Source organism: Mus musculus, chromosome 14 (assembly GCF_000001635.26).
Source record: "Mus musculus strain C57BL/6J chromosome 14, GRCm38.p6 C57BL/6J".
Classification (NCBI taxonomy): Eukaryota; Metazoa; Chordata; class Mammalia; order Rodentia; family Muridae; genus Mus; species Mus musculus.
Window position 1 is genome coordinate 18,513,506 of NC_000080.6, and position 20,043 is coordinate 18,533,548.

At 40.8% G+C, this 20,043-nt stretch overlaps 1 long non-coding RNA gene and 1 pseudogene across 4 annotated transcripts in view; both read left to right on the forward strand.

The window, feature by feature from the left end:
- Nucleotides 1–20,043, forward strand: part of Gm32587 — a 91,425-nt gene that overhangs the window by 49,896 nt on the left and 21,486 nt on the right. The gene's annotated exons all lie outside the window — the stretch shown is intronic.
- Gm6781 (predicted gene 6781) lies at nucleotides 17,793–19,456 on the forward strand (annotated as a pseudogene).

Here is a 20,043-nt window from a genome sequence, read left to right on the forward strand (position 1 = left end):
AGGCTGAGGCAGGAAGATAGTGAAATGGAGACCAGCCTAGGTTTCCCATCCAATGCACTCTATGGACAATAGTGAGTAATTTGTTTATTTCAAATCAATAAATTAGTTAAACAAACAACCAACCTCCTCTATAGAGCTCTTGTTTTCCTTTAAGTTCCTTTAAGTACCATGAGCAGTAGGCTTGCTTGTGGTCTGCTGGGTTAATGCAGCACAGCTTCAGCCTGTCCTAACATGCTTCCTTCATTTCTTCCTATGTTTCTGCTTTTTTTTTTTTAATTTATTTTATTTCTTCATTTAATGTACATGAGACACAGTAATTGTGTTCAGGCACACCAGAAGAGGGCATCAAATCAGATTGAAGATGTTTGTGAGCTACCATGTGGTTGCTGGGAATTTAACTCAGGACCTCTGGAAAAGCAGCCAGTGTTCTTAACCACTGAGCCATCTTTCTAGCCCCAAATGATCACTATTCTTATTGCTCTTAATAGATATTACATTTTCTAGTAAACGTTATATGTAAACTTACAGTGGAAAGCAAAAATTTCATAGATTAAACTCAAAATATGAATTTAATACACATTTGTCTTTCTATCACTTATTTCAAATAAAAAAGTAAGAAAGTATGAATACAATGTACATTTATATAAACCATTCCCATATGCTATCTATCTAAAATCAACAAAATATTTTAATTTCATAAGCATGTATCAACATATAATCACCACAGTCTTATAGAAGTTGTAACTTGGACATTTCTGTTAAACAAAGGATGACTTAATATCTAAAAATTGTATGAAAGTATAAACGTTGTTAAATAAAACTATTTTATTCATATAGTTAGTGGCTACAAGAGTTTCTAATTATATATCTTTATTTTTAAGCTATTATTAAAATATTTATCTGAACATATAAAACTAAATAGATCTAACAGAAATATATCAAAAGAATAAATTTGAACTCTCCTGTTTTATGAGTTGAGAAACAAGAGATAATAGTAAACAAATAATTTTCTAAATCAAGGTGGGCATATTTCTTTGTAAAATGCCAAGATTATTAAGTTTATGACTACACTCACTATAGTTGTTTAAAATAAAATACTTGTTTTAGACAAATAGTGCTAATGGGCAACTTTTGAAAACTTGAAAAGTGTTATAAAATTTTATTAATATTGCAGTTGAGTTTTTACTGTGAACTGTTAACAGGAAAAGATTAATATATTAAAACACAAACCTTAGTAAAGCACCATTGAGACAAACATATCCATACTGCTAAAAATGCCATCCTGCTAGCCAGTGCTGCCACGTTTGCAATCCTAGACCTCAGGAGCCAGCAGGAAGAGGGTAATAAATCCAAGGCCAATCTGAGCTACATATCAAGACCCTGTATGAAAGCAAATAAACAAGCAAACAACAAAATGTACATATTTATAATATATGTCTTTACAATGTTTTAGATATACATCCTTTCAGGCTCCATTAAAATAGAATTTCCAAAGTTAGGAGAAGTACAAGATAATTTCTAAAACCTATTAGTAGTAATGGAAACTATACACAAGTAGAAAAAGAAATAATTTACAGTCAACAAGATTCATAACACTCTGGCAAAAATGTCATGAGTACTGTCTCTAACATATTTTCCAGTACATCTGTACTCTTCTGGAGGTAGACAGACAGTCCGGGTGACTGCAAAGCCAGCAACATACTAACTTAAATAGCTGAGCTGCTGTTCTCCGCAGGAGGAGAAACTTATCAAAATCACATGCTGAAATTCCTAAAGTTCATTTTTTTTTTCCATTTTTTATTAGGTATTTAGCTCATTTACATTTCCAATGCTATACCAAAAGTCCCCCATATCCACCCACCCCCACTCCCCTGCCCACCCACTCCCCCTTTTTGGTCCTGGTGTTCCCCTGTACTGGGGCATATAAAGTTTGCAAGTCCAATGGGCCTCTCTTTCCAGTGATGGCCGACTAGGCCATCTTTTGATACATATGCAGCTAGAGTCAAGAGCTCCGGGGTACTGGTTAGTTCATAATGTTGTTCCACCTATAGGGTTGCAGATCCCTTTAGCTCCTTGGCTACTTTCTCTAGCTCCTCCATTGGGAGCCCTATGATTCATCCATTAGCTGACTGTGAGCATCCACTTCTGTGTTTGCTAGGCCCCGGCATAGTCTCACAAGAGACAGCTACATCTGGGTCCTTTCAATAAAATCTTGCTAGTGTATGCAATGGTGTCAGCGTTTGGATGCTGATTATGGGGTGGATCCCTGGATATGGCAGTCTCTACATGGTCCATCCTTTCATCTCAGCTCCAAACTTTGTCTCTGTAACTCCTCCCATGGGTGTTTTGTTCCCAAATCTAAGGAGGGGCATGGTGTCCACACTTCAGTCTTCATTCTTCTTGAGTTTCATGTGTTTAGCAAATTATATCTTATATCTTGGGTATCCTAGGTTTGGGGCTAATATCCACTTATCAGTGAGTACATATTGTGTGAGTTTCTTTGTGAATGTGTTACCTCACTCAGGATGATGCCCTCCAGGTCCATCCATTTGGCTAGGAATTTCATAAATTCATTCTTTTTAATAGCTGAGTAGTACTCCATTGTGTAGATGTACCACATTTTCTGTATCCATTCCTCTGTTGAGGAACATCTGTGTTCTTTCAAGCTTCTGGCTATTATAAATAAGGCTGCTATGAACATAGTGGAGCATGTGTCCTTCTTACAAGTTGGAACATCTGGGTATATGCGGAGGAGAGGTATTGCTGGATCCTCCGGTAGTACTATGTCCAATTTTCTGAGGAACCGCCAGACTGATTTCCAGAGTGGTTGTACAAGCCTGCACTCCCACCAACAATGGAGGAGTGTTCCTCTTTCTCCACATCCACGCCAGCATCTGCTGTCACCTGAATTTTTGATCTTAGCCATTCTGACTGGTGTGAGGTGGAATCTCAGGGTTGTTTTGATTTGCATTTTCCTGATGATTAAGGATGTTGAACATTTTTTCAGGTGTTTCTCTGCCATTCGGTATTCCTCAGGTGAGAATTCTTTGTTCAGTTCTGAGCCCCATTTTTTAATGGGGTTATTTGATTTTCTGAAGTCCACCTTCTTGAGTTCTTTATATATGTTGGATATTAGTCCCCTATCTGATTTAGGATAGGTAAAGATCCTTTCCCAATCTGTTGGTGGTCTTTATGTCTTATTGACGGTGTCTTTTGCCTTGCAGAAACTTTGGAGTTTCATTAGGTCCCATTTGTCAATTCTCGGTCTTACAGCACAAGCCATTGCTGTTCTGTTCAGGAATTTTTCCCCTGTGCTCATATCTTCAAGGCTTTTCCCCACTTTCTCCTCTATAAGTTTCAGTGTCTCTGGTTTTATGTGAAGTTCCTTGATCCACTTAGATTTGACCTTAGTACAAGGAGATAAGTATGGATCGATTCGCATTCTTCTACACGATAACAACCAGTTGTGCCAGCACCAATTGTTGAAAATGCTGTCTTTCTTCCACTGGATGGTTTTAGCTCCCTTGTCGAAGATCAAGTGACCATAGGTGTGTGGGTTCATTTCTGGGTCTTCAATTCTATTCCATTGGTCTACTTGTCTGTCTCTATACCAGTACCATGCAGTTTTTATCACAATTGCTCTGTAGTAAAGCTTTAGGTCTGGCATGGTGATTCCGCCAGAAGTTCTTTTATCCTTGAGAAGACTTTTTCCTATCCTAGGTTTTTTGTTATTCCAGACAAATTTGCAAATTGCTCCTTCCAATTCGGTGAAGAATTGAGTTGGAATTTTGATGGGGATTGCATTGAATCTGTAGATTGCTTTTGGCAAGATAGCCATTTTTACAATGTTGATCCTGCCAATCCATGAGCATGGGAGATCTTTCCATCTTCTGAGATCTTCCTTAATTTCTTTCTTCAGAGATTTGAAGTTTTTATCATACAGATCTTTCACTTCCTTAGTTAGAGTCACGCCAAGATATTTTATATTATTTGTGACTATTGAGAAGGGTGTTGCTTCCCTAATTTCTTTCTCAGCCTGTTTATTCTTTGCATAGAGAAAGGCCATTGACTTGTTTGAGTTTATTTTATATCCAGCTACTTCACCGAAGCTGTTTATCAGGTTTAGGAGTTCTCTGGTAGAATTTTTAGGGTCACTTATATATACTATCATATCATCTGCAAAAAGTGATATTTTGACTTCCTCTTTTCCAATTTGTATCCCCTTGATCTCCTTTTGTTGTCGAATTGCTCTGGCTAATACTTCAAGTACTATGTTGAAAAGGTAGGGAGAAAGTGGGCAGCCTTGTCTAGTCCCTGATTTTAGTGGGATTGCTTCCAGCTTCTCTCCATTTACTTTGATGTTGGCTACTGGTTTGCTGTAGATTGCTTTTATCATGTTTAGGTATGGGCCTTGAATTCCTGATCTTTCCAACACTTTTATCATGAATGGGTGTTGGATCTTGTCAAATGCTTTTTCTGCATCTAACGAGATGATCATGTGGTTTTTGTCTTTGAGTTTGTTTATATAATGGATTACATTGATGGATTTTCGTATATTAAACCATCCCTGCATCCCTGGAATAAAACCTACTTGGTCAGGATTGATGATTGCTTTAATGTGTTCTTGGATTCGGTTAGCGAGAATTTTATTGAGGATTTTTGCATCGATATTCATAAGAGAAATTGGTCTGAAGTTCTCTATCTTTGTTGGGTCTTTCTGTGGTTTAGGTATCAGAGTAATAGTGGCTTCATAAAATGAGTTGGGTAGAGTACCTTCTACTTCTATTTTGTGAAATAGTTTGTGCAGAACTGGAATTAGATCTTCTTTGAAGGTCTGATAGAACTCTGCACTAAACCCATCTGGTCCTGGGCTTTTTTTGGTTGGGAGACTATTAATAACTGCTTCTATTTCTTTAGGTGATATGGGACTGTTTAGATGATCAACTTGATCCTGATTCAACTTTGGTACCTGGTATCTGTCCAGAAATGTGTCCATTTCGTCCAGGTTTTCCAGTTTTGTTGAGTATAGCCTTTTGTAGAAGGATCTGATGGTGTTTTGGATTTCTTCAGGATCTGTTGTTATGTCTCCCTTTTCATTTCTGATTTTGTTAATCAGGATTTTGTCCCTGTGCCCTTTAGTGAGTCTAGCTAAGGGTTTATCTATCTTGTTGATTTTCTCAAAGAACCAACTCCTCGTTTGGTTAATTCTTTGAATAGTTCTTCTTGTTTCCACTTGGTTGATTTCACCCCTGAGTTTGATTATTTCCTGCCGTCTACTCCTCTTGGGTGAATTTGCTTCCTTTTTTTCTAGGGCTTTTAGATGTGTTGTCAAGCTGCTAGTATGTGCTGTCTCCCGTTTCTTCTTGGAGGCACTCAGAGCTATGAGTTTCCCTCTTAGAAATGCTTTCATTGTGTCCCATAGGTTTGGGTACGTTGTGGCTTCATTTTCATTAAACTCTAAAAAGTCTTTAATTTCTTTCTTTATTCCTTCCTTGACCAAGGTATCATTGAGAAGAGTGTTATTCAGTTTCCACGTGAATGTTGGATTTCCATTATTTATGTTGTTATTGAAGATCAGTCTTAGGCCATGGTGGTCTGATAGGATACATGGGACAATTTCAATATTTTTGTATCTATTGAGGCCTGTTTTGTGACCAATTATATGGTCAATTTTGGAGAAGGTCCCATGAGGTGCTGAGAAGAAGGTATATCCTTTTGTTTTAGGATAAAATGTTCTGTAGATATCTGTCAGGTCCATTTGTTTCATAACTTCTGTTAGTTTCACTGTGTCCCTGTTTAGTTTCTGTTTCCACGATCTGTCCTTTGAAGAAAGTGGTGTGTTGAAGTCTCCCACTATTATTGTGTGAGGTGCAATGTATGCTTTGAGCTTTACTAAAGTGTCTCTAATGAATGTGGCTGCCCTTGCATTTGGTGCGTAGATATTCAGAATTGAGAGTTCCTCTTGGAGGATTTTACCTTTGATGAGTATGAAGTGTCCCTCCTTGTCTTTTTTGATAACTTTGGGTTGGAAGTCGATTTTATCCGATATTAAAATGGCTACTCCAGCTTGTTTCTTCAGTCCATTTGCCTGGAAAATTGTTTTCCAGCCTTTCACTCTGAGGTAGTGAGGTAGTGTCTGTCTTTTTCCCTGAGATGGGTTTCCTGTAAGCAGCAGAATGTTGGGTCCTGTTTGTGTAGCCAGTCTGTTAGTCTATGTCTTTTTATTGGGGAATTGAGTCCATTGATATTAAGAGATATTAAGGAAAAGAAATTGTTGCTTCCTTTTATTTTTGCTGTTAGAGTTGGCATTCTGTTCTTGTGGCTGTCTTCTTTTTGGTTTGTTGAATGATTACTTTCTTGGTTGTTCTAGGGCGTGATTTCCGTCCTTATATTGCTTCTTTTCTGTTATTATCCTTTGAAGGGCTGGATTCGTGGAAAGATATTGTGTGAATTTGGTTTTGTCGTGGAATACTTTGGTTTCTCCATCTATGGTAATTGAGAGTTTGGCCGGGTATAGTAGCCTGGGCTGGCATTTGTGTTCTCTTAGTGTCTGTATAACATCTGCCCAGGCTCTTCTGGCTTTCATAGTCTCTGGTGAAAAGTCTGGTGTAATTCTGATAGGCCTTCCTTTATATGTTACTTGACCTTTCTCCCTTACTGCTTTTAATATTCTATCTTTATTTAGTGCATTTGTTGTTCTGATTATTATGTGTCGGGAGGAATTTCTTTTCTGGTCCAGTCTATTTGGAGTTCTGTAGGCTTCTTGTATGATCATGGGCATCTCTTTTTTTATGTTTGGGAAGTTTTCTTCTATTATTTTGTTGAAGATATTAGCTGGCCCTTTAAGTTGAAAATCTTCATTCTCATCAATTCCTATTATCCGTAGGTTTGGTTTTCTCATTGTGTCCTGGATTACCTGGATGTTTTGAGTTAGGATCCTTTTGCATTTTGTATTTTCTTTGACTGTTGTGTCGATGTTCTCTATGGAATCTTCTGCACCTGAGATTCTCTCTTCCATTTCTTGTATTCTGTTGCTGATGCTCACATCTATGGTTCCAGATCTCTTTCCTAGGGTTTCTATCTCCAGCGTTGCCTCGCTTTGGGTTTTCTTTATTGTGTCTACTTCCCCTTTTAGTTCTAGTATGGTTTTGTTCATTTCCATCACCTGTTTGGATGTGTTTTCCTGTTTTTCTTTAATGATTTCTACCTGTTTGGCTGTGTTTTCGTGCTTTTCTTTAAGGGCCTGTAACTCTTTAGCAGTGCTCTCCTGTAATTCTTTAAGTGACTTATGAAAGTCCTTCTTGATGTCCTCTATCATCATCATGAGAAATGTTTTTAAATCTGGGTCTAGATTTTCGGTTGTGTTGGGGTGCCCAGGACTAGGTGGGGTGGGAGTGCTGCGTTCTGATGATGGTGAGTGGTCTTGATTTTTGTTAGTAGGATTCTTACGTTTGCCTTTCGCCATCTGGTAATCTCTGAAGCTAGCTGTTTTAGTTGTCACTGTTAAGAGCTTGTTCTTCAGGTGACTCTGTTAGCCTCTATAAGCAGACCTGGAGGGTAGCACTCTCCTTAGTTTCAGTGGGCAGAGTATTCTCTGCAGGCAAGCTCTCTTCTTGCAGGGCAGGTACCCAGATATCTGGTGTTCGAACCAGACTCCTGGCAGAAGTTGTGTTCCACTCACTAGAGGTCTTAGGATCTCCTGTGGAATCCTGTGTGGGCCCTTGGGGGTGTCAGGCGACTCCGCTGGCAAGGTAGCCTGGGGCTCGAGTGGAGTGGAAGGGGTTTGTGCCCCAGATCAAGCCCGGGTAGCCTGCTTCCCTATGTACCGCAGTCTCAGGTTCCGCGTGATTGGATTGGGGCAGGCGCTGTGTTCCACTCACCAGGGGTCTTAGGATCCCGTGGGGAGTCCCGTGTGGGCCCTTGCGGGTGTTGGGCAAGACTCTGCTGGCAAGGTAGCCCGGGGCTGGAGTCGAGTGGAAGGGACTTGTGCCCCAGATCAGGCCCGGGTAGCCTGCTTCCCTATGTACCGCAGTCTCAGGTTCCGCGCGATTGGATTGGGGCAGGCGCTGTGTTCCACTCATCAGAGGTCTTAGGATCCCGTGGGGAGTCCACTGTGGGCCCTTGCGGGTGTTGGGCAAGACTCTGCTGGCAAGGTAGCCCGGGGCTCGAGTCGAGCGGAAGGGACTTGTGCCCGAGATCAGGCCCGGGTAGCCTGCTTCCCTATGTACCGCAGTCTCAGGTTCCGCACGATTGGATTGGGGCAGGCGCTGTGTTCCACTCACCAGAGGTCTTAGGATCCCGTGGGGGGTCCCGTGTGGGCCCTTGGGGGTGTTGGGCAAGACTCTGCTGACAAGGTAGCCCAGGGCTCGAGTCCTCATTGAAACTTTCTTATCTGGAACCAATTCACAAATGACACATATCACAAAGACTGTCAGTCTTGAAATTATACTTATACAAATTGTAGGGTCTCAGCTTCAAGAGTGATGATTCAGATGTGAAGAACTTTCACATGTCAAATTCTAATATCCTCTTGGTTATCATTTTGTATTCAAAAAAGGCAAGTCCAAGGGTAAATCTGTGTACAATTCACTAATTCCTTTGATGTAATTTTTTACTGCGGGTCATCACTGTGATAAATTATTTTTGTAAAAATCTCATTCAGAATAACTTCTTAGAGCATTTTATATCACCTTTGAAAAATAAATTCTTCTTTTGAGAGTGCCCCTCTCATGCATGCTTGTCCTTGCTTATTCTTCTGTGAATTTCTCTTTCTTTTATTTTTCATTTATTTATTAGATATTTTCTTCATTTATATTTCAAATGCTATCCCAAAAGTCCCTTATATCCTCCCCCGCCCTGCTCCCCAACCCAACCACTCCTGCTCCCTGGCCCTGGCATTCCACTGTACTGTGGCACATGATCTTCCCAAGACCAAGTGCCTCTCCTCTCTACTAGGAGAGAGGCCTACTAGGCCATCCACTGCTACATATGCAACTAGAGACACAGTTCTGTGGGATACTGGTTAGTTCACATTGTTGATCCTCCTATAGGGTTGCCGACCCCTTTAGCTCCTTGGGTACTTTCTCTAGCTCCTTCTTTAGGGTCCCTGTGTTCCATCCAATAGATGACTGTCAGCATCCACTTCTGTATTTGCTAGGCACTGGCATAGCCTCACAATCGATAGCTATATCAGGGTCCTGTCAGCAAAAGCTTGCTGGCATATGCAATAGTGTCTGTGTTTGGTGGTTGTATATGGGATGGATCCCCGAGTAGGGCAGTCTCTGGATGGTCCTTTCTTCTGTCTCAGCTCTGAACTTTGTCTCTGTAATTCCTTACATGGATATTTTGTTTCCCATTCTAAGAAGGAATGAAGTATCCACATTTTGGTCTTCCTTCTTCTTGAGTTTCATGTGTTTTGCAAATTATATCTTGGGTAGTCTAAGTTTCTGGGTTAATATCCACTTATGAGTGAGTACATATCATGTGTGTTCTTTTGTGATTGGGTTACCTCACTCAGGATGATATCCTTTAGATCCATCCATTTGCATAAGAATTTCATAAATTCATTTTTTTCCATTGTGTAATGTACCACATTTTCTGTATCCATTCTTCTCTTGAGGGACATCTGGGTTCTTTCCAGCTTTTGACTATTATAAATAAGGCTGCTATGAACATAGTGGAGCATGTGTCCTTCTTACAAGTTGGAACATCTGGGTATATGCGGAGGAGAGGTATTGCTGGATCTTCCAGTAGTACTATGTCCTATTTTCTGAGGAACTGCCAGACTGATTTCCAAAGTGGTTGTACAAGCTTGCAATCCCACCAACAATGGAGGAGTGTTCTTCTTTCTCCACATCCTCGCCAGCATCTGCTGTCGCCTGAATTTTTTATCTTAGTCATTCTGACTGGTGTGAGGTGAAATCTCAGGGTTGTTTTGATTTGCATTTCTCTTATGGTTAAGGCTGTTGGACTTTCTTTCAGGTGCTTCTCAGCCATTCTGTATTCCTCAGTTGAGAATTCTTTGTTTAGCTCTGTACCCCATTTTTAAATAGGGTTATTTGATTTTCTGGAGTCCAGCTTCTTGAGTTCTTTGTATTAAGGAAAAGTAATTGTTGCTTTCTGTAATTTTTGTTGTTAGAGTTGGGATTCTGTTCTTGTGCCTATCTTCTTTTAGGTTTATTGATGAATTACTTTCTTGTTTTTTCTAGGGTGTAATTTCCCTCCTTGTGTTGGAGTTTTACCTTTAATATCCTTTGAAGGGCTGGATTCATAGAAAGATATTGTGTGAATTTGGTTTTGTCATGGAATACTTTGGTTTCTCCATCTATGGTAATTGAAAGTTTAGCTCTGCAGACCATTTTTTAATAGGGTTATTTGATTTTCTGGAGTCCATCTTCTTGAGTTCCTTATATATATGGGATATTAGTCCCCTATCGGATTTAGGATTGGTAAAGATCCTTTCCCAATCTGTTGGTGCTCTTTTTGTCTTATTGACAGTGTCTTTTGTCTTACAGAAACTTTGCAATTTTATGAGGTCCCATTTGTCAATTCTCCATCTTACAGCAAAAGCCATCGCTGTTCTGTTCAGGAATTTTCCCCCTGTGCCCATTATCTACCAGGCTTTTCCCCACTTTCTCCTCTATATGTTTCAGAGTCTCTGGTTTTATGTGGAGTTCCTTGGTCCACTTAGATTTGAGCTTTGTACAAGGACATAAGAATGGATCAGTTTGCATTCTTCTACTTGATAACTGCCAGTTGACCCAGCATCATTTGTTGAAGATGCTGTCTTCTTTCCACAGGATGGTTTTAGCTCCTTTGTCAGAGGGGTCTTCAATTCTATTCCATTGATCTACCTGTCGGTCATTGTACCACTACTATGCAGTTTTTATCACAATTGCTCTGTAGTACAACTTAAGGTCAGGCATGGTGATTCCACCAGAGGTTTGTTTATTGTTGAGAATAGTTTTTGCTATCCTAGGTTTTTTGTTATTCTAGATGAATTTGCAAATTGCCCTTTCTAACTCTATGAAGAATTGAGTTGGAATTTTGATGGGGATTGCATTGAATCTGTAGATTGCTTTCCCCAATATAGCCATTTTTACTATATTGATCCTGCCATTCCATGAGCATGGGAGATCTTTCCATCTTCTGAGAGATTCTTCAATTTCTTTCTTCAGAGATTTGAATTTCTTATCATACAGATCTTTCACTTCCTTAGTTAGAGTCACGCCAAGGTATTTTATATTATTTGTGATTATTTTGAAGGATGTTGTTTCCTTAATTTCTTTCTCAGCCTGTTTATCCTTTGTGTAAAGAAAGGCCACTGATTCGCTCAAATTAATTTTATATCCAGCTCCTTCTCTGAAGCTGTTTATCAGGTTCCCTGGTGGAATTTTTAGGGTCACTTATATCATATCATATCATCTGCAAATAGTGATATTTTGATTTCTTCCTTTCCAATTTGTATCCCTTTGATATCCTTTTGTTGTCTAATTGCTCTGGCTAGGACTTCAAGTACTATATTGAATAGGTAGGGAGAAACTGGGCAGCCTGTCTAGTCCCTGATTTTAGTGGGATTACTTTCAGCTTTTCTCCATTTAGTTTGATGTTGGCTACTGGTTTGCAGTATATTGCTTTTATTATGTTTAGTTATGGGCCTTGAATTCCTGGTCTTTCCAAGACTTTTTATCATGTATGGGTATTGGATTTTGTCAAATGCTTTCTCAGCATCTAAAGAGATGATCATGTGGTTTTTGTCTTTGAGTTTGTTTATATAGTGGATTATGTTGATGGATTTCCATATATTAAACCGTCCCTGCATCCCTGGAATGAAGCCTACTTGATCATAATGGATGAACCTTTTGATGTCTTCTTGGATTCGGTTACCGAGAATTTTATTGAGTATTTTTGCTTTGATATTCATAAGGAAAATTGGTCTGAAGTTCTCTTTCTTTGTTGGGTCTTTGTGTGGTTTAGGTATCAGAGTAATTGTGGCTTCATAGAAAGAATTGGGTAGAGTACCTTCTGTTTCTATTTTGTGGAACAGTTTGAGGAGAATTAGAATTAGGTCTTCTTTGAAGGTCTGATAGAACTCTGCACTAAACTCATCTGGTATTGGGCTTTTTTTGGTTGGGAGACAATTAATGACTGCTTCTATTTCTTTAGGCAATATGGGACTGTTTAGATCATTAATCTGATTATTAATCTGATCCTGATTTAATTTTGGTACGTGGTATCTGTCTAGAAATTTGTCCATTTCATCCAGGTTTTCCAGTTTTGTTGAGTATAGCCTTTTGTAGTAGGATCTGATGATGTTTTGGATTTCCTCGTGCTCTGTTTTTATGTCTCCCTTTTAATTTCTGATTTTGTCAATTAGGATACTGTCCCTGTGCCCTCTAATTAGTCTGGCTAAGGTGTTTGTTTGTTTGTTTGTTTGTTTGTTTTTGTTTTTGTTTTGCTTCATGGAATATTTATTGCAACTCTCCAACAGCACATTACTTTTTCTTTTCAACGTCTTGCTGTACAGCTTCCTTCGCCCTTTTTGCTCAGATGCCAGAGTTGAGAATTGGCATGTGCCATTCAGAGACTGGCAAAAGCCTTAAAGTTCTTCTCTTCTGTGATAACTCTGGCCTTTTCCTTTTTGTACACATTATGGATGAGCATCACAGGTCCTGTTAGCTGGGTGGCCAGCTTAAGTTCTTCAGGAGAACTGTCTCCCTTCTATAGAACAGAAGGCTTCCTGGGGAAGCCTTCCTGAGCTTGGAGCGGTACTATTTCAGGCGCTACACATTGGCCTGCAGTGACTCTGTGGACTTGTTTTTGCCTCCTCCGGTCCACAGAGATGCCGGTGGTGCGACTGGCTAAGGGTTTATCTATATTGTTGATTTTCTCAAAGAACCAGCTCCTGGTTTGGTTGATTCTTTGAATAATTCTTTTTGTTGCCACTTGGTTGATTTCAGCCCTGAGTTTGATTATTTCCTGCTGTCTACTCCTCTTTGGTGAATATGCTTCCTTTTGTTCTAGAGCTTTTAGGTGTGCTGTTAAGCTGCTAGTGTATGCTCTGTCCAGTTTCATTTTGGAGGCACTCAGAGCTATGAGCTTTCCTCTTAGGAATGCTTTCATTGTGTCCCATAAGTTTGGGTATGTTGTGGCTTCATTTTCATTAAACTCTAAAAAGTCTTTAATTTCTTTCTTTATTTCTTTCTTGACCAAAGTATCATTGAGTAGAGTGTTGTTCAGTTTCCACGTGAATGTTGGATTTCTATTATTTATGTTGTTATTGAAATCAGCCTTAGTCCGTGGTGATCTGATAGGATGCATGGGATAATTTCAGTATTTTTGTATTTGTTGAAGCTGGTTTTGTGACCGATTATATGGTCAATTTTGGAGAAGGTCCCATGAGGTGCTGAGAAGAAGGTATATCCTTATGCTTTAGGATAAAATGTTCTGTTAAATCCATTTCTTTCATAACTTCTTTTAGTTTCAATATGTCTCTGTTTAGTTTCTGTTTTCAGTATCTGTCCATTGGTAAGAGTGGTGTGTTGAAGTTTCCAACTATTATTGTGTGAGGTGCAATGTGTGCTTTGAGCTTTACTAAAGTGTCTCTAATGAATGTGGCTGCCCTTGCATTTGGAGCATAGATATTCAGAATTGAGAGTTCCTCTTGGAAGATTTTACCTTTGATGAGTATGAAGTGCCCCTCTTTGCCTTTTTTGATAACTTTGGGTTGGAAGTCGATTTTATTCAATATTAGAATGGCTACTCTAGCTTACTTCTTTGGACCATTTGCTTGGAAAATTGTTTTCCAGCCTTTCACTCTGAGGTAGTGTCTGTCTTTTTCCCTGAGGTGGATTTCCTGTAAGCAGCAAAATGCTGGGTCCTGTTTATGTAGCCAGTCTGTTAGTCTATGTCTTTTTATTTGGGAATTGAGTCCGTTGATATTAAGAGATATTAAGGAAAAGTAATTATTGCTTCCTGTTATTTTTATTGTTAGAGCTGGGATTATGTTCTTATGGCTGTCTTCTTTTAGGTTTGTTGAAGGATTAGCTTCTTACTTTTTCTGGGGCGTAGCTTCTGTCCTTGTATTGGTGTTTTCCTGTTATTATCCTTTGAAGGGCTGGATTTATAGAAAGATATTGTGTGCATTGGGTTTTGTTAAAAAATACTTTGGTTTCTCCATCTATGGTAATTGAGAGTTTAGTTGGGTATAGTAGCCTGGGCTGGCATTTGTGTTCTCTTAGGGTCTGTATAACATCTGTCCAGGATCATCTGGCTTTCATATTCTCTGGTGAAAGGTCTGGTATAATTTGAATAGGTCTGACTTTATATGTTACTTGACCTTTTTCCCTTACTGCTTTTAGTATTCTATCTTTATTTAGTGCATTTGTTGTTCTGATTATTATGTGTCGGGAGGAATTTCTTTACTGGTCTAATCTACTTGGAGTTTTGTAGGCTTCTTGTATGTTCATGGTCATGTCTTTCTTTAGATTGGGGACGTTTTCTTCTATTATTTTGTTGAATATATTTACTGGCCCTTTAATTTGAAAATCTTCATTCTCATCTATACCTATTAATCTTAGATTTGGTCTTCTTATTAAGTCCTGGATTTCTTGGATGTTTTGTGTTAGGATCTTTTTGCATTTTGCATTTTCTTTTATTGCTGTGTTCATGTTCCCTATGGAATCTTCTGCACCTGAGATTCTCTCTTCCATCTCTTGTATTCTGTTGCTGATGCTCACATCTATTGTTCCTGATTTCTTTCCTAGGGTTTCTATCTCCAGAGTTGTCTCCCTTTATGATTTCTTTATTGTTTCTACTTCCATTTTTAGATCTTGGGTGGTTTTGTTCAATACTATCACCTGTCTGGTAGTGTTTTCCTGTAACTCTCTAAGGGATTTTTCTGTTTCTTCTTCAAAGGCTTCTAGCTGTTTACCTGTGTTTTCCTGTATTTACTTCTTAAAGTCCTCCATTATCATCATGAGAAGTGACTTTAGATGCATGTCTTGCTTTTCTGGTGTGATGGTTTATCCAGGACTTGCTCTGGTGGGAGAGTTTGGTTCTGATGATGCCAAGTAACCTTTGTTTCTGTTGCTTCTGTTCTTATGCTTTCCTTCTGCCATCTGATTATCTCCTGCCATCTGATTATCTCAAGTGCTTGCTGCCCTTGATATTATATCTGATTGGAGCTTGTCCTTCCTATAATCCCAGTTGATTCAGGATTTCTCAGAGTCCAGCTTTCTTTGTGATCCTTTGATTGTGTGCTCCTGTGAACCTGAGATTCTGGGTGTGCCAGAATTCTTGGCAGTCAAGCTTCCTCTGAGACCCTAAGATCCTGGTGTGACCAAGCTCCTATTATTCTGGGATCCTGGAATCCTAAGATCCTGGTCGAGTTGCAGTGCTTGGAAGTAGTGTCTCCTCTGAGGTCCCTGGAGCTGTCTGGTCTGTTTGAAACCAATATATACCAGTAGTGATCATAAGGAACCCGAGTCTCTGGTCAGGCAGGGTTCCTGAGTCCTTGCTCCTGCTGTCACAGGCCGGTCACAATTGGTTTGGAACAGATGTTGTGTTCCACACACCAGTGATCCTAAAATCGTGTGGAGAGTCCCTTGGGGACTGTTGAACCGTCCACCGATTCTCACCCCTAGTCCACTCTTTTAAGGCATTAATTGCCACGGTAAAAAATGGATGAGTAAAATCATACCCCACTTCTCAGGGTGTGCCTGAGGTTAAATACCTTTTGCAGGGAGGAGTGTCTGGGAAGGAAACTTATTTTCTAAGTCCTCCAGGCTTTTAAGTAAAAATGGAGATCTGTCTTGAGCCTATGTGACCACAGGTCAGGTCTTTTACCTTTGGAGGGGCTTGGGGCATTGCCCTTACATGACTGATGGCCACAAATCTATGGAGGGCTGTGGCTAGTGACAGGAGCCTGGTGTCCAGGAACAGGCGAAATGCCTACCGTCCCTTCATGGTTTCCAGGTCTTCTAGCCTTAGTTCAACCAGGAACTAGGCTGCCTTTCATAGTCTCACATATGTGCATGCATGTATGCATGTGTGTGTGTGTGTATGCATTCATATTTATACATGTGAATGCAGGTGCTGAAGAAGACCAGAAAAGGGTGTTGAATTCCCTGGAACAGGAGTTATAAGAGGTTAAAAACCCTGACATCATGCTGATGTTGAACTCAAGTCCCCTGTTTCAGCAGCATTTACTGTTCAGCCATCTTTCAACCCTCCATTCCTATCTTGATTTCCCCCTCCTTACTTAGTGAAGGCCCACGTGTAAACAGACATGTTCACAAAGGAAGGCATGGTATATCAACCAGATTCTGATGTACCCTGTTCTTGTGTTCAGGGAATACTGTAGAGCCAACCCCAGCCTTGACTGGCACATTAGACAATGTGAACATGAAGGAGTCCTGGGGCCTGAAATGCAGGATGAAAATGGGGTTTAAATGAAGCCCAGGAGTTCCCCCATCAGTCCATGCTGGACAGTCTATGAAACAAAACAGGAAGAAAGCATACTGTGGGTCACTATCTCACAAAAGTTGTCCCACAATGCCACCTGAGACACCAAATAAATGTTTCAATGGTTAACTTGCAGAACTGTGACCCAAATCTACAAGCTGAACTAAAAAGAACAGAGAGAAAGTTTCAATAGAGTTCTCACTGTAAGAGTTATAGAATGACTCAGAGGAAGACCTAGGTCTGGGGGTGGAGGGCAAGCTCATGACTAAGTCTCTTCTCCAGCATGGCATGGCTACCCTCTTCAGTTTGGAACTCACTCTGTGGAGTCAAACCAGGTTCAAGGCCAATTTTTTTCTTTTTTCCATTATGAAATTGAGTCCAGTGTGTTTGTGTTCTTAGCTCAGGGTTTTGTTTCAATTTGCATTTTGAAGGTGACTTGGAGATTATTAAAAGACATTTTTAGAATTGGGATGTGGCTCAATCAGTGGAGTGCTTGCCTAAAGCATATTTTCAAGGTACTAGGGAGACATACCCGGGAGCATGGGTGTGGGGTTCTCACAGTAGCCTGCTCTCCTCTCCTCTCTAGCCTCCTCTGTTTCATTTTGTTCTTTGAGGCATCATCTCATATAACTTGGGCTGGCCTCTGATGAAACTGTTATGTTACATAGCATGAGGAGGAGCTTGAAGTTCTGATCCTTCTGTCTCCACCCTCCAAGTGCTGGAATTACAGGTATGTGTCCCAGTGCCAAGTTTCCGTGCTACTAGAAGTCAAATGTATGGCTTCGTGCATTCTAGGCAAGCATTCTACCATATGAACCAAATTCCCAGTCTCCCTGGCTCCGTTTGAAGGAGAGAGTGAAGTTCAGGGTAGCTTCTGCACACATGCTGTAAAATTAACATACACACACACACACACACAAAATCAGCAAAAAGTATATCTGGAAACTCCTGGCTCGAGTTGCTGACAGGAGCCAAAGCACTAGAGTGTTATTATCATACCAAAATGCACATCTTTGGGTGAAGATTTAAAATGCTAATGAGGCACATGAGTGATGCATGAAGCTGTGTAGAAGTACATGTTCCAGAGCATGAGGGAGAGAGCCTGCATTATGCAAAGGAGCCTGGAAACCTTGCTATGCAAATAACCCCCAAAGCCCAGACTAAGTGACATAAAGCTTTGTACAGGCCTGCTTTCTGAGCTTCTGCACTTTCTGCTCTGGCCTGCCTCCTGCTTCCTGGAAGTACATCTTTTTCTAATAAACAGCTCCTGTTACTCTCCACACGTCTTTGTCCAGTTTCTTGTTTTATGACACAAGAACCTAGAGCTCCCCCGGTGTCTAAACACAGGTGGGAGCTCACCGACAGGTGAGCCCCGCGCCCGGCAGTCGCAAGGATGGAGTTCGTCAAGTGTGTAGGCCACCCGGAGGAGTTCTACAACCTGCTGCGATTTCCGCATGGGAGGCCGGCGGAATTTTATACCCAAAATGGACCAGGACTCAGCAGCAGCTTGAAGACCTGCTACAAGTATCTCAATCAGACCAGTCGCAGCTTTGCCGCGGTTATCCAGGCGCTGGATGGGGACATACGGCACGCCATATGTGTGTTCTACCTGGTTCTCCGAGCCCTGGATACAGTGGAGGATGACATGAGCATCAGTGTAGAGAAGAAGATCCCACTGCTGTGTAACTTCCACACTTTCCTCTATGACCCAGAGTGGCGTTTCACTGAGAGTAAGGAGAAGGTCCGACAAGTGCTGGAGGACTTCCCCACGATCTCCCTGGAGTTTAGAAATTTGGCTGAGAAATATCAAACAGTGATCGATGACATCTGCCACAGGATGGGGTGTGGGATGGCAGAATTTGTAGACAAGGATGTGACCTCCAAACAGGACTGGGACAAGTACTGCCACTACTTTGCTGGGCTGGTGGGAATTGACCTTTCTTGTCTATTCTCTGCCTCAGAGTTTGAAGACCCCATAGTTGGTGAAGACATAGAGTGTGCCAACTCAATGGGTCTGTTCCTGCAGAAAACAAATATCATTCGTGATTATCTGGAAGATCAACAGGAAGGAAGTAAGTTTTGGCCTCGGGAGGTGTGGGGCAGATACATTAAGTTGGAAGACTTTGCTAAGCCAGAGAACGTAGATGTGGCCCTGCAGTGCTTGAATGAACTCATAACCAACGCCCTACAGCACATCCCTGACATCCTCACCTATCTGTCAAGGCTCCGGAACCAGAGTGTGTTTAACTTCTGTGCTATTCCACAGGTAATGGCCATTGCCACACTGGCTGCCTGTTACAATAACCAGCAGGTATTCAGAGGAATAGTGAAGATTCGGAAGGGGCAAGCAGTCACCCTCATGATGGATGCCACCAACATGCCTGCCATCAAAGCTATCATATACCAGTACATAGAAGAGATTTATCACTGGATCCCCAACTCAGACCCATCATCAAGCAAAACCAAGCAGGTCATCTCCAACATCAGGACACAGAACCTTCCCAACTGCCAGCTCATCTCCTGAAGCCACTACTCCCCCATTTACCTGTCATTTATCATGCTCTTGGCTGCCCTGAGCTGGCAGTACCTGAGCACCCTGTCCCAGGTCACAGAAGACTATGTCCAGAGAGAACACTGATTTTGTTTAGCCGGAAGTGGAAGTTCCCGTGGAGTGGGTTTTTCCTTTTCCTCCAGCTGGATTTTTGACTTCCCTTGTTTTTCCTCCTACTCTAAAATCTTTGGGAGAACTGAGTGTGGGACCTTTAGGAACTGGGCAGAGGAAAGGATGCCTTGCCCTCAGCAGCCTGGTGCTGGCTGGGACTTGGTTCCTCTGCCTCTTGTAGCCACTGGCAGCACGCCGACTGCTGCACTTTAGATGGTGAGGCCACATGTGATGGTCACAAGAGCCTAGTGAACCTGGCTAGAATGCTGATTGGATTTATTTAATTTGAAACAGCCTTTGAATACCTATGACAATAGAAAATGAAAGCAAAAAAAAAAAAAAAAAAAAAAAAAAGAACCCAGAGCTCCTTCAGAAGTGTCCACTGAACCCCAATTTTCACCAATATCAAGCCATCCAAGGAAATTTTTGTAAAGTTTCTCCATCTTCGTTGACTTGGGATAATTCTCCAAACGATAGTAATTTTGTTCCCAGAAGTAAAAGCAACTTGTTTTTCTTGCCTTCTCCACTTGGATTCAAAGATGGCCTGTCTGCAAGCATGAACTATGAGCTCACATATCACATTGCATGGAACCTTCTCACTTCGTACAAGAAGTAACACCTGGGTCCTCCTCAGAGCTCCTGCCTGTCCATCACATTAATAAGTTTTTAAATAAATCTCTGACAGTCTGTGCCAATGACATCCCTCAGGCTTTAAACCTGGAACCTTTCAGAATGGAAAATCAGGTTCTTGCAGATGCTGTTGGATTCTTCATCCTGGCAGCCTGTCCCTTCATGATGCTAGCAAACCAACCTTCTACAGTTAACCAGAGGCTTAAGGAAGTCTTTTCTGCAGCATTCCAGAGATAACTATGTGTCATTTTATTATTTATATACATTTATGTACATTTATATACATA